A 10,532-nucleotide genomic window follows, 5' to 3' on the forward strand; every position below is an offset into this window, starting at 1 on the left:
AAGATCACCTCAGACAGCAACTTTGGCAAAACTTGATAAATTTGAAGATGTGTATCTCCTACAATTCAGCATCTACATTGTATATCTACTCATTGTATAGAGAAATTCATGTGCATGTATGTAAGGAAACAAGTCACAGTTGTTCAGTGGAGCAATGTTTGTGTAGAAAATAAGTGGAAGCGGTCTGTCCCTCAGGAGGAGAACAGCTGAATAAACTATGAATTTAAAAAAAATCATCATGTCTATTTTCACTTATATTTTTAAATAATTTCTTTATATTTTAAAATTATGACTATGGTTTTCTTATATGATGAAATAATCTGAAGTAATTATAACAAATGAACTGGGATCTGAGTTTATAAAGATTCAGTATAGTTGAGAAAAGAGCAAGTTGCAAAATGATATGTATGGTGTGATACTTATGTAAAAACTGAGGCATAAAACAATAGCATATATTGTTTATAGCCTTAGACATATGTAATACAAATATAAAAAAACACGTGGGAATGATTTCAGCTACCTAGAATAATTTCCTCTGGGGAGAGAGAAAGGGAGGGAGGAAGAGAAAAAGGGACAGGGCTGGATTAGAGTGGAGCTTTAGCTGAATCTATAATGTTTTATTTAATTATTTTTAAAAAGAGAAATCTAATGCAAATATGGCAAAATGTAATGAGAGTCTGTTATATTATTTTCTTTTTATTTAAAATATTTAATTTAAAAATCTTAGCTATTGTAAAAAAACAAACATGCGAACAGTGCCATCCATTACATAGTAATAAGTTGTGCTCATAAAAAAGGGACTCAAGGCTCTGCCAGGGGATTAGAAGACTGCAGTAATACCTCCTGGTCACAGAGGGTGCCACACAGACAGCACAAGTATTCACTAACAGAAACTAGCAAGAGGTTCATTCTAGAACTTGAACCATAGGGGGTTTTAGACTGATGGAAATATCCAACAGTAAACTTTGAAGGAATCTGAAAGATCATTCAGTTCAGTGTTTCCCAAATATGCCTGTTGATAAGACTTATCTGGGAAACTTGTGAAAAATACAGATTCTTAGGCTCCTTTCTTGGAGTTTGGATTCTGGGGGACCCAGTGTTCTGAAGAATACACCTATAGGAACACTGACTATATGCCTCACTCTCAGTGGAGACATTCATAAATTCCTTCCCCAAATGTTCTTCTCCCACCAGTCACATTATTTGTACTACTATCTTGCCATCTAAATTGATTGCAATTTAAACAAAAGGGAAAAACTAGAAAAGAATGTGAAAGTAATAAAAATTGACCTACTTTCTGGGAGGGTCTTCCCTGTGCCTCCCTGTCTCCACTACAGATACTACCTCTAATAACACAAATCTCCCACCTAACCCTTGACTTTCTCTCCTCAACTAAAATAAGCTCTCGAACTTCAAGGTGAAAACAGAGTATGGAGACTGAACTCATATTCTGGATCTGCTACTGATGTTTAACCTGCACACGCTTGTGCAAACACATCCTCTTTAGCAGTCCAGGTTGCTTTCTGCAGTTTTAGGAGATTCCCTAAGGGAAGGCAAAGTCTAAACTCCTGAGGATTTTAGTCATCATATATTCCTAATGGGAACACAATATTTATGCCTATTTGTGTTCAAAGAAGATTTCTGAATGAATGGATAGTATGCTCCCTGGACAGATGGTAGGTTCACATTTTAATCTTCCACAGTGAAGGAACTGAAGGAAACAAGTATATTTGATTGCCTGCTGTGCTGAGTGCTTTATATATGTAATCTCATATAATCCTCCTAATAGCTCTGTCAAGTAAGTTTCATGAGCAATGTACTCAAATGGGGAAACTGAGGATCACGGAGGTGAAGGAATTTGCTCAAGATCATATGGTTGGTAGTGATAGGACTATAATTTGAACTTAGTTCTGCCCAACTTCAGAGCTCACATTTTCTGCTACACTGAGCCACTTCTGAAGGACATAGTTATTGTCTCTAGAAGTCATCTGATTTTATTCCACTCTCTCCCACCCACTCAGAAGGAGCATTGGTTATAACTATATTCAAATATTTAAATGTTTTCTCTTGGGCCAAGTTCAAACTTTTCTTTCTTTCCCCTTGGCTGTTTGACTATCTACTTCCTCATCATGATATAAGTAGTACACAAAATGCTCCTTTAAATTAAAACCCAATATAACAATATCAGGAGTAAATTTAGAGAAAAGAAGATGTCATGTAACTTAAGAGAGTGTTTTGTTTTTTTAAAAATTTATCTTTATTGTTGAAAGTATTACAGATGTCCCCCTTTTTCCCCCTACTGACCCCCTCCACCCCACATCCATCCCACCTCCAGGCCTTCCCCACACTATTGTCTGTGTCCATGGGTTATGCATATACGCATATAAATTCTTTGATTAATCAGTTCTGTTTAGTGATGTTTATAGACCTATAAACACATTTTCGTGGAATAGCTTTCAATATGGAGGCTTTGAATTGTATAGTAACAAGCTGAGATTACTGACTTTCTAGCATGCAAATACCCTGTGCCTTCTATAACCATTAGTCCCTCCATGGTCTAGAGGTTCCATCACTAAACTGGACCCACTGTGCATCCTGGCCGTCAGGTGTTAGATCTTCTATCTGCCACAATCCAAGGGAAGAGATGAGATGTGACATGAGATGTGTTGGCTTTATGTCTAAAGATGTCTTGCGAAGACAAAATTCAATTGGCCCACTAATACTTAACTACGTGTGCTTTAGAGCAGTCGGTAAAGATTGTGAGGGGGTGCACAAAACCCAGGAATGAGGTTGGGGGAGCAACTCAGAGCTCTGAGGTTCTCTCTCTGATGAAATGTTAGAAGCTAAATGTTAAGACATTTATCTAATTTTGCTTCATATCACACACGTATTGTCTTCTCTGCTGGACCATGACTCAAAAAAGGATGTTTCTGTATTTCCCTAGTGCTCTTATCACAGTGCCTTTTAAAGAATATTGGTTTGATAAAAATGTATTGAATAAATGAATTAATGAAAGTGTAAATGGATATTCTTCTGGAATATAATGATTATTTTCAACTTGGTTGCAATTTGGTTATATCCCACAGTGGCTTCATTTACAATAAAGAATTGGGGGTTTTCTAATTTTTTATTTTACAGAGGTGAAATAGAAAATAGATAACTTTTTATCCCTTGTAAATCTTCAACATAAACTCATATTTTTCTGAAAGAAATGATTGTTGATTTCTTTAGAAACCACTAGCATGTCAGAGTCAAAGTAATTTTACATGAAGAAATAAGATAAAATCCTAGAAGGAAGAGTTCTATAAGGATCTCAATTTTCTCAGCAGATGGAAAATAAACATGGACTCAAGATACCCATGAATTAATAGAAACATAATTTCCTATGGATCAGGAGAAAGTGCTCTTTGAGGGAGTTGGCCACCATGTTTCTGGAGTGGCTCCTGTTGGTGACCAGGGTCCTCAGACACACTGACCACCAGTAATGAGGTTGTGCCAACTTTTTTAATTAAGGAAAAATCACTAAAGTTGTTGAGTAATTAATTCATGTAAACAAAAGAGCAGCAAATTGGTGAGTACCCACTCTGTGCTAAATACCATGCTACATGTGTATTGTTTCATTTTAGCCTCTTAACAGCTCTATGAGGAAGGGTTATTATCCTTAAAGTAGTGATTTTGTGGTTATCCTTACAATTACATCACGCATTTGTATCCTGCTATACTTCTTCCAGTGAGAAAAAAATGAAGTGGGGCTCCAGATTTTCTGTTAGAAGTTGCCCAGAAGTTTAGACAATCACATTGGTATATATATATATATATATATATATATATATATATATATATATATATACTGGCTATGTGAAGGGCATCTACGTATTTCTTGGTGGGGAAAAAATTGAGAATGGCTAGGGTATAGCTTGAAATGTAACCCTAGGTAGAATTTCCAACCTAATATTGGAAATTCTACATAGTCATCCACACATATTTTTATTTTTAAAATTATGTGTCTAATTTAAGGTATATTTGAAAAAAATATGACCACCATATAGAGCCATACTTTCTTAGATGTTAATTACTTAGAAGTGTAAGGAAAACAACCAGGGCGATTCATTTAAAGACAATATAAAGACAAACATTAAGTAATGAATATGAACAAGTAAAATGAGGATATGAAAATCTTGAAGGTAATATGTGAGCTACTGGCATTTGGGAAACAGGCTCCCTGAGGTCTGGAGCTCAGGCCAGGGGTGAGCGCTGGTCTGTGTCAGTTTTTGTTGGATCAGCACTCACTCACCTACTAGGACCCTAGGAATTGTCTTGTGACTTTAGTTACTCCAGATTGGAGTGTTCACGAATGGAATAAAGTTGGAACCTGAGTCAGAGAACCAGGACCCTGATATGTCAGTTCTCCCCCATATATATTGGCAGTCTTAAATACTCAGAGTTAGTGGGCTCTCTGCCTTGTGGCCTTTTTATGGGTGAAAGTCAAGGGCTCTTATCAACCGTCTGTGGAAGAAGAGGGAAACAACTTATTTTTCTTTGATGTTCTAAAGTTTCTATGACCCTTATTTTATCTTACTGCTGTGGTTTTGCTTTAACTTCTAAAAGTTGAAAGTTGTTCAGGGACTGTTTATCTAGTACTATCTGTGTGACAGGCACAGGGCTGACCAGGGATACAGAGAGAAATGACAGGCTCTTGCCCTTGAAGATCTATGAAAAACATTTTTAAGGAGAACTCAAGATGCTGGTCGGGAAGATGAACTAGACTTAAGAAGCCAATTCAGGGCAGGCAAACTCAGAAAATAACTAAGACCTCTAATATATTACACAATAATAAAGAAGGCATTGGATTGGAGAAAACTTAGCACAGAATCATAGTTGCATGTGGATAGATGTATCCTTGAAAGCTCAGGGATTCAGGTTTGCCCTTAAGCCAGTGCCCACCCTTATTATTTCTTAATATCTTCAGAGATGGGGTTTTCATGTTTTTCTCACAATACTTATACCCAGGATATTTTCTAATGTTTATTCTAAATCCCTCCTGTTGAAAGTTAAGCCCACCCTCTCTTGGAGAACAGCTGCCTGCTGTTCCTTTCCATCTCACAGATGATTAGAAAGACCAGAGTGTGCTCTCCCCACCCCCAACTCGACATTCCATTCCAAATCCTGTCATTCTCAGCAGCCCTGGTCATGAATTCTATCATCCTGTTTTTTCCGCCTAGTATTATTTCACTCCCTCCCTCCCCCACCCCCCAAATAGCTGCGCATCATCTTCAGTGTTTGCTTCTAACTGTTTAAGCATAAATTTCTTTAGGGTTATTGTCCCTCTCTCGTATTTCAAAATTCTAAGCTCTTACGTTCTCCCTTCTTGTGTTCTTCTTCAAATGTTCCTTCTTCTACAAATTCTAAATTTTAATTTTTTTTAAAGTCCAGGTCTTTTTACCTTTTAGTTCGATTTAATTCCCTTCTCAGGGAATCAGTATTGCCACTTTTTGCACGTATGCACCTGGGCCAGGTAAGGAAGCCCATTGGTTTAAGTCAGGCTTTGCGGGGCCCTGAGGGCTGGGATCACAGCGTTCAGTGTGTCAGAATCCAAGGGAGAAAACAATCTCTCTACTGCCTTGCATGTTTTTCTGGGCTGTGATTTCCAGTGCCTGGATCTTTAGGGGTGTATTAATGCTGTGACTAACAGGGAAGGAGCAGATGGAAAAGAAATATGCTCAAGGGCTCAGAGACTATTACTGATGCTGGAGGCAGGTAGTCAGGCAACAGGAAGTAAATATGGCAAAACAGAAGGAAAAATATATTTATCATTGGTCCCTTGCGTAACATGAATCAGGAGCTAGGGGAGGATTGTCCCAGGGTTTTGAATGGGGCACCCTTAACAGGTGGCTTGTAGAATCTACTAGCCATATAGCAATTGACTCTGAGCAGCTGCATCTCCCAAACCTGAAAATAGCCTGAAATTGAGTTTTCTCAGTCCCCAGAGCTGCATAAAGCAGGGCTGGTGAGAGAGACGACAGCTGGACATGACTGATATTTGAATAGCTCTTTACAAAGCGCTTTCCATGCCCATTGTTAGAAGGGAAGCTTGTAACAACCCCGTGACAGGCCAAGGGCAGATATCACTAATACTATGTTGCATGGACAAAGAAACAGGTTCAAGGAGCTTAAATAAATTGCCCAAAGCCATGTACATACTTAGTTTTAATGTAATCCCATGCTTCCCAGGGCACAAGAGCTTGAGGGTAGAATTGTATTCCAAAAATTGTTTCTAACCATTATTAATTTAATCTTTACTCAGCAACTTTTCCAAATTTTGGGTCTCCTAAAATTCAATAATAACAACAACAATAATAATAGTAATGATAAAAACAAGCTACCATTGTTTAAGCACTTACACATGCTGTTTAAACCTCATAGCAATCCTGACACCTAGCAGTGATATTATCCCTATTGAACTGATGAAAAAAATGAGGTCCAGAGAGGTTCAGTAATTTGCCCAAGATAATACAGCTAGTTTAGTAGCTGATAATCGAAGTATATATAATTCCGAAGTTACATATGTGCATGAGGAAAAATTCAGGGACTAAGGAGCCCCCAGAGATTTCCCTCTGTGTGCAGTAAGCACAGCCTTGCCTGCTACAGTAGCATTTCCTCCTCTCCCAGGCAGTGGCCCCTTGGGGCTGCTCTGACTCTTGTCCTTAGCTGGTGTGGGCTTCTGTCCATGGTGATTCTGGGGGCTTCATCCGTGTCCCCATTTCTGTTCGTTATTACAACGTACTCTAGCAGTCACTCAGTGAAGCAGGGCCCAGTGTGGACTGTTCCCCAAGCAGCATGGCCTGGCACTCCGGTTTCTTTCAGAGATTTCAGCAATAAAGCTCTTTATCTCTCTTCTAAAGAACTTGGGCATGCTCTGGCTGGTGTGGCTGTTGGTTGGAATGTCGTCCTGTGCACCAAAAGGTCACAGGTGCGATTCCAGCCCTTTGCTGTGCTCAACATTGCTCTTCTCTTTGAACAGCTACTTCTCATTTTACACAAACCATGTTGTCCCTCAAATCTCCCATCCCTTAGCACACTCCTTGCCTTTCATGCCAATGCCCAGTGGGCCATTCACAACACATGGCCAAGTGGGTCAGATCTTTTAGAGTTAATACACCCTTTAGACCCTTAATATTGAAGCTCCATTACCCCCATTATTATGACCATTGCTTGTTATTTATGTATCAGATCTTCTCCCATTAAATTGTGCTGGTAATTTTTTTTAGGCAACTCATCTTTGCATTCACATATATAGCAGATGTTTGATATGTAGTTTATTATATGAATAAATGAATGACTTGAATGTAGGTAAAGAAAGCTAAGTGGTTTCTAGTTATTGCTGATTTACGATTAGATTCCAACCCAGTTCCTTAAATCAGCGCACCTCATTTGTGCCTGAGCGTAGTTGCACGTGTTCCATTTCCAGAACATTCTTCCTCAGAGTTTTGTATGGCTTCCTTCCTCACTTCATTTAAATCCAATGCAGCCTCCTCAGAGGGCTTCCCCAACAACTCTAAAATATCACCTCCTGAAGTTCTCTAACACTTCACTCTGGCTTAGTTTTTCTCAATAAAACTAGTTTATATTGGTTTATTGTTTTACCCACTAAGTTCTGTGAAGGTCAAGACCTTTGTTTTGTTCCCTGCTACATCTCCATGGCCTTGCATAGTCACTGGCAGATAGTAGGAGCTCAACAAATATTTGCCGAATGGGTGGAGTAAACTGAGAAAGGCTCCCCCAAAGACTGTGTGCCCCCATGAAGAGGCTTTCTTAGTCTTTTTAGGCACCACTCTAGTGAAGACATTCAAAGTTCAACAGTCTGGTAATATCTAAAATGTTGACTCCTCAAATAAGTTAATTGTTTATTGATCTCTTCCTGTTGCTCCTTGAAAATGTGCATCTCAATCTATAAAACTTAGTTCCGACTCCATTGCTTCTTGGTGTTTACAGCTGGACAATTTCATGATAAATGACAACTTATATTAAAACCTGGCTCATCTGCCATTACTGAGGAAAAAGTAGACTTTCATGTAATGTAAATTTATTTTTAAATACCCTTATACTAAAAAAAACTATTTTGCTATTAATAATTTTTGGGACCTTTGGTTCTGGCCATGATGAAGTAATAATGATTAGATGTCCCTTCTTGTCTGAAGTAAGTAAAAAGCTGGACAAATATGTGAAACAATGGTCTCAAGATATTGAACATCAGATAATGAAAAACAGTGATTTCTGAGAAATGATAAACTACATGAATCCTGCAATTGCCCAAATTTATTATCTTGAGACAGTTTCTAGGATGTGGTGCAGGGAGGGGAACCCAGGATGGAGATCAACCGTTTCCTCAAGTTTAGGAGTCTGAAGCTGGAGGTCCAGGTAGACCGCATGGTCAAGAGTTCACAAAGAGTACCAGAGATGCTGACCTTTCAGTGCTCTTTTTTAAGGAATGATCCTACTATTGCTCATGGTGATGGGGAAATGAAAGACCAGGGCTCTAAGGTGTTAGTCACATTACATTGCAGGCATCTGAGTCACAGAGATGAAACGAACAGCCTTGTGATTGCTGTGGAAAATGGCATGAACTTTGTTTTGTGTCATCTCGAGGCATATGAAAATCGGAATGGCTTTTGTTTGCCAAGCAGAGAGCTAGATGTTTTCGAATTACCATATCTTCTCTTCGTCTTCCTAAAAGTTTTAAGTTATTTCTGGTGCCTCTTTTATCATTTATTTTGAATGCAGCCAGGCTTTCTCTTCATGTTTGTTGACAGCTTCTCATTGAACTTTTCTGGGAGCAAGCATGTTAATGGCATATTTAATGTCGGTATGAGCCATTGCTTTGAGTTTGTGATATTTGCTGGAACATTGTGTCCTGAATAAAACATAAAAACACACTAAAATGTAACCTTAGAAATTGAATATTTAAATAGTCATGAATGAGAGAACATAATCCAATTATTTTTCCTCCGGAGTATACAGAATGTGGAAATTGAAATCTATTGGGTCAGTACTTGATTTAAAGAAGTATTATGCTTCAGGAAAATTCCTTTTAAGAACAAATGGGAAATATAAATAAAGACATCTGAAAAGTTTTTTGCTAAAAGGAACAATAAAAGGTGTAACATATATGATAGTAAAAGTAATTTATTGGCATTTATCATTGAAATTTTGGTCTTTAGAAAGGAATTGCTTTAATATAGATGAATTTAGTATTGCTGCTATTCTAATAAGAATACATTGAAATAGTAACTTCTCTGAGGTTGATGGCTTATTTAATCTTCTCTTGCATTGTTGAAAATTGCTTTTTTGCTATACTATTCATTAATGTAACTTAAGAATCTGTATTCAGAAATCTTAACTTTGAGATAATAAAACAGGATCAGATTTAGTTTTTATTTTTCAATTGCAGTTTACATTCATTACTATTCTGTGTTAGTTTCAGATGTACAGCATAGTGGTTAGACAATCATGTACTTTACGGCTAGTCCCCTCGATATTTCAAGTACCCACCTGGCCCCATACGTAGTTATTATAATATTATTGACTATATTCCCTATGCCATAATTTACATCTCTGTTTTTTTCTCTCCACTGTGGTATTGCAGCATTGGCCCTAATTCTCTAATCCTGCCTGTGTATCACAATATCCGTTGCTATGTGAATCTGTAGTTTTCCTTGCCCTTATAGGTGGAGTATATTTCCTCTGCCCTGTGATATTATGCTCGACTGAAGAGCACAGAAGTAACAGTGTGTCAGCTCTGAGCCCAGGTCTTAGGTAATTCTGCTTCTCTTGTGCCTCTGCCAGTGCCTTGAGAAGACTATGCCTAGCCCCGTTCGCTGGTAGAGGGTAGAAGATGAGGGACAGATGGAGCAGAGTCATTCAAGCTGAGCCCAGCCTAGATCCGCTGATCCATGGTCAACTCATAGATGTGCAAGTTAAATAAAGGCCTATTGTTATATGCCACTGAGATTTTTATGGTTATTTGTTATACAGCATTATTGAAACAATAGCTAGCAGATACATCTGCAGATAAAGAAAGTTCCAGTATCAGCACCAAAAATAGTTGTCCACAGTGAGTTTTTTAAACATTTGTAGTAAAATGACATATACATAATGTTTTGTTTGTGTGTTGAGATCTTGGCCTAGAAACAAGCATGGCATCAGTTTCTTGAAAATACAGATGTTAATCAAAACATGATAATACTAAATAAGTAATATGGAAGGCTTAAAATTTGGTTGTGACCATGTCTTACCTATTCATCTTTTATACAATGCCTATTACTTAGTAGGCTTTCAGTAGGTATCTGTTGAATGAATAAATGAATGAGGGAGTGGAGCTTTTCTTCCTTCCTTAATTTTCTTTTTCCTCTGAACAGTTTACTCCAAACATTTAAAAAACAGTCTTCAAACAAACAAACAAATAAACCAATCAGCAATTCAATAAATCATTGCTCTAAGTCAGTGGTTCTCTCTTGGATGTGGTTTTGTTTCCC

Source organism: Miniopterus schreibersii (assembly GCF_964146895.1).
Source record: "Miniopterus schreibersii genome assembly, chromosome: 3".
In the NCBI taxonomy this organism is placed as follows: domain Eukaryota; kingdom Metazoa; phylum Chordata; class Mammalia; order Chiroptera; family Miniopteridae; genus Miniopterus; species Miniopterus schreibersii.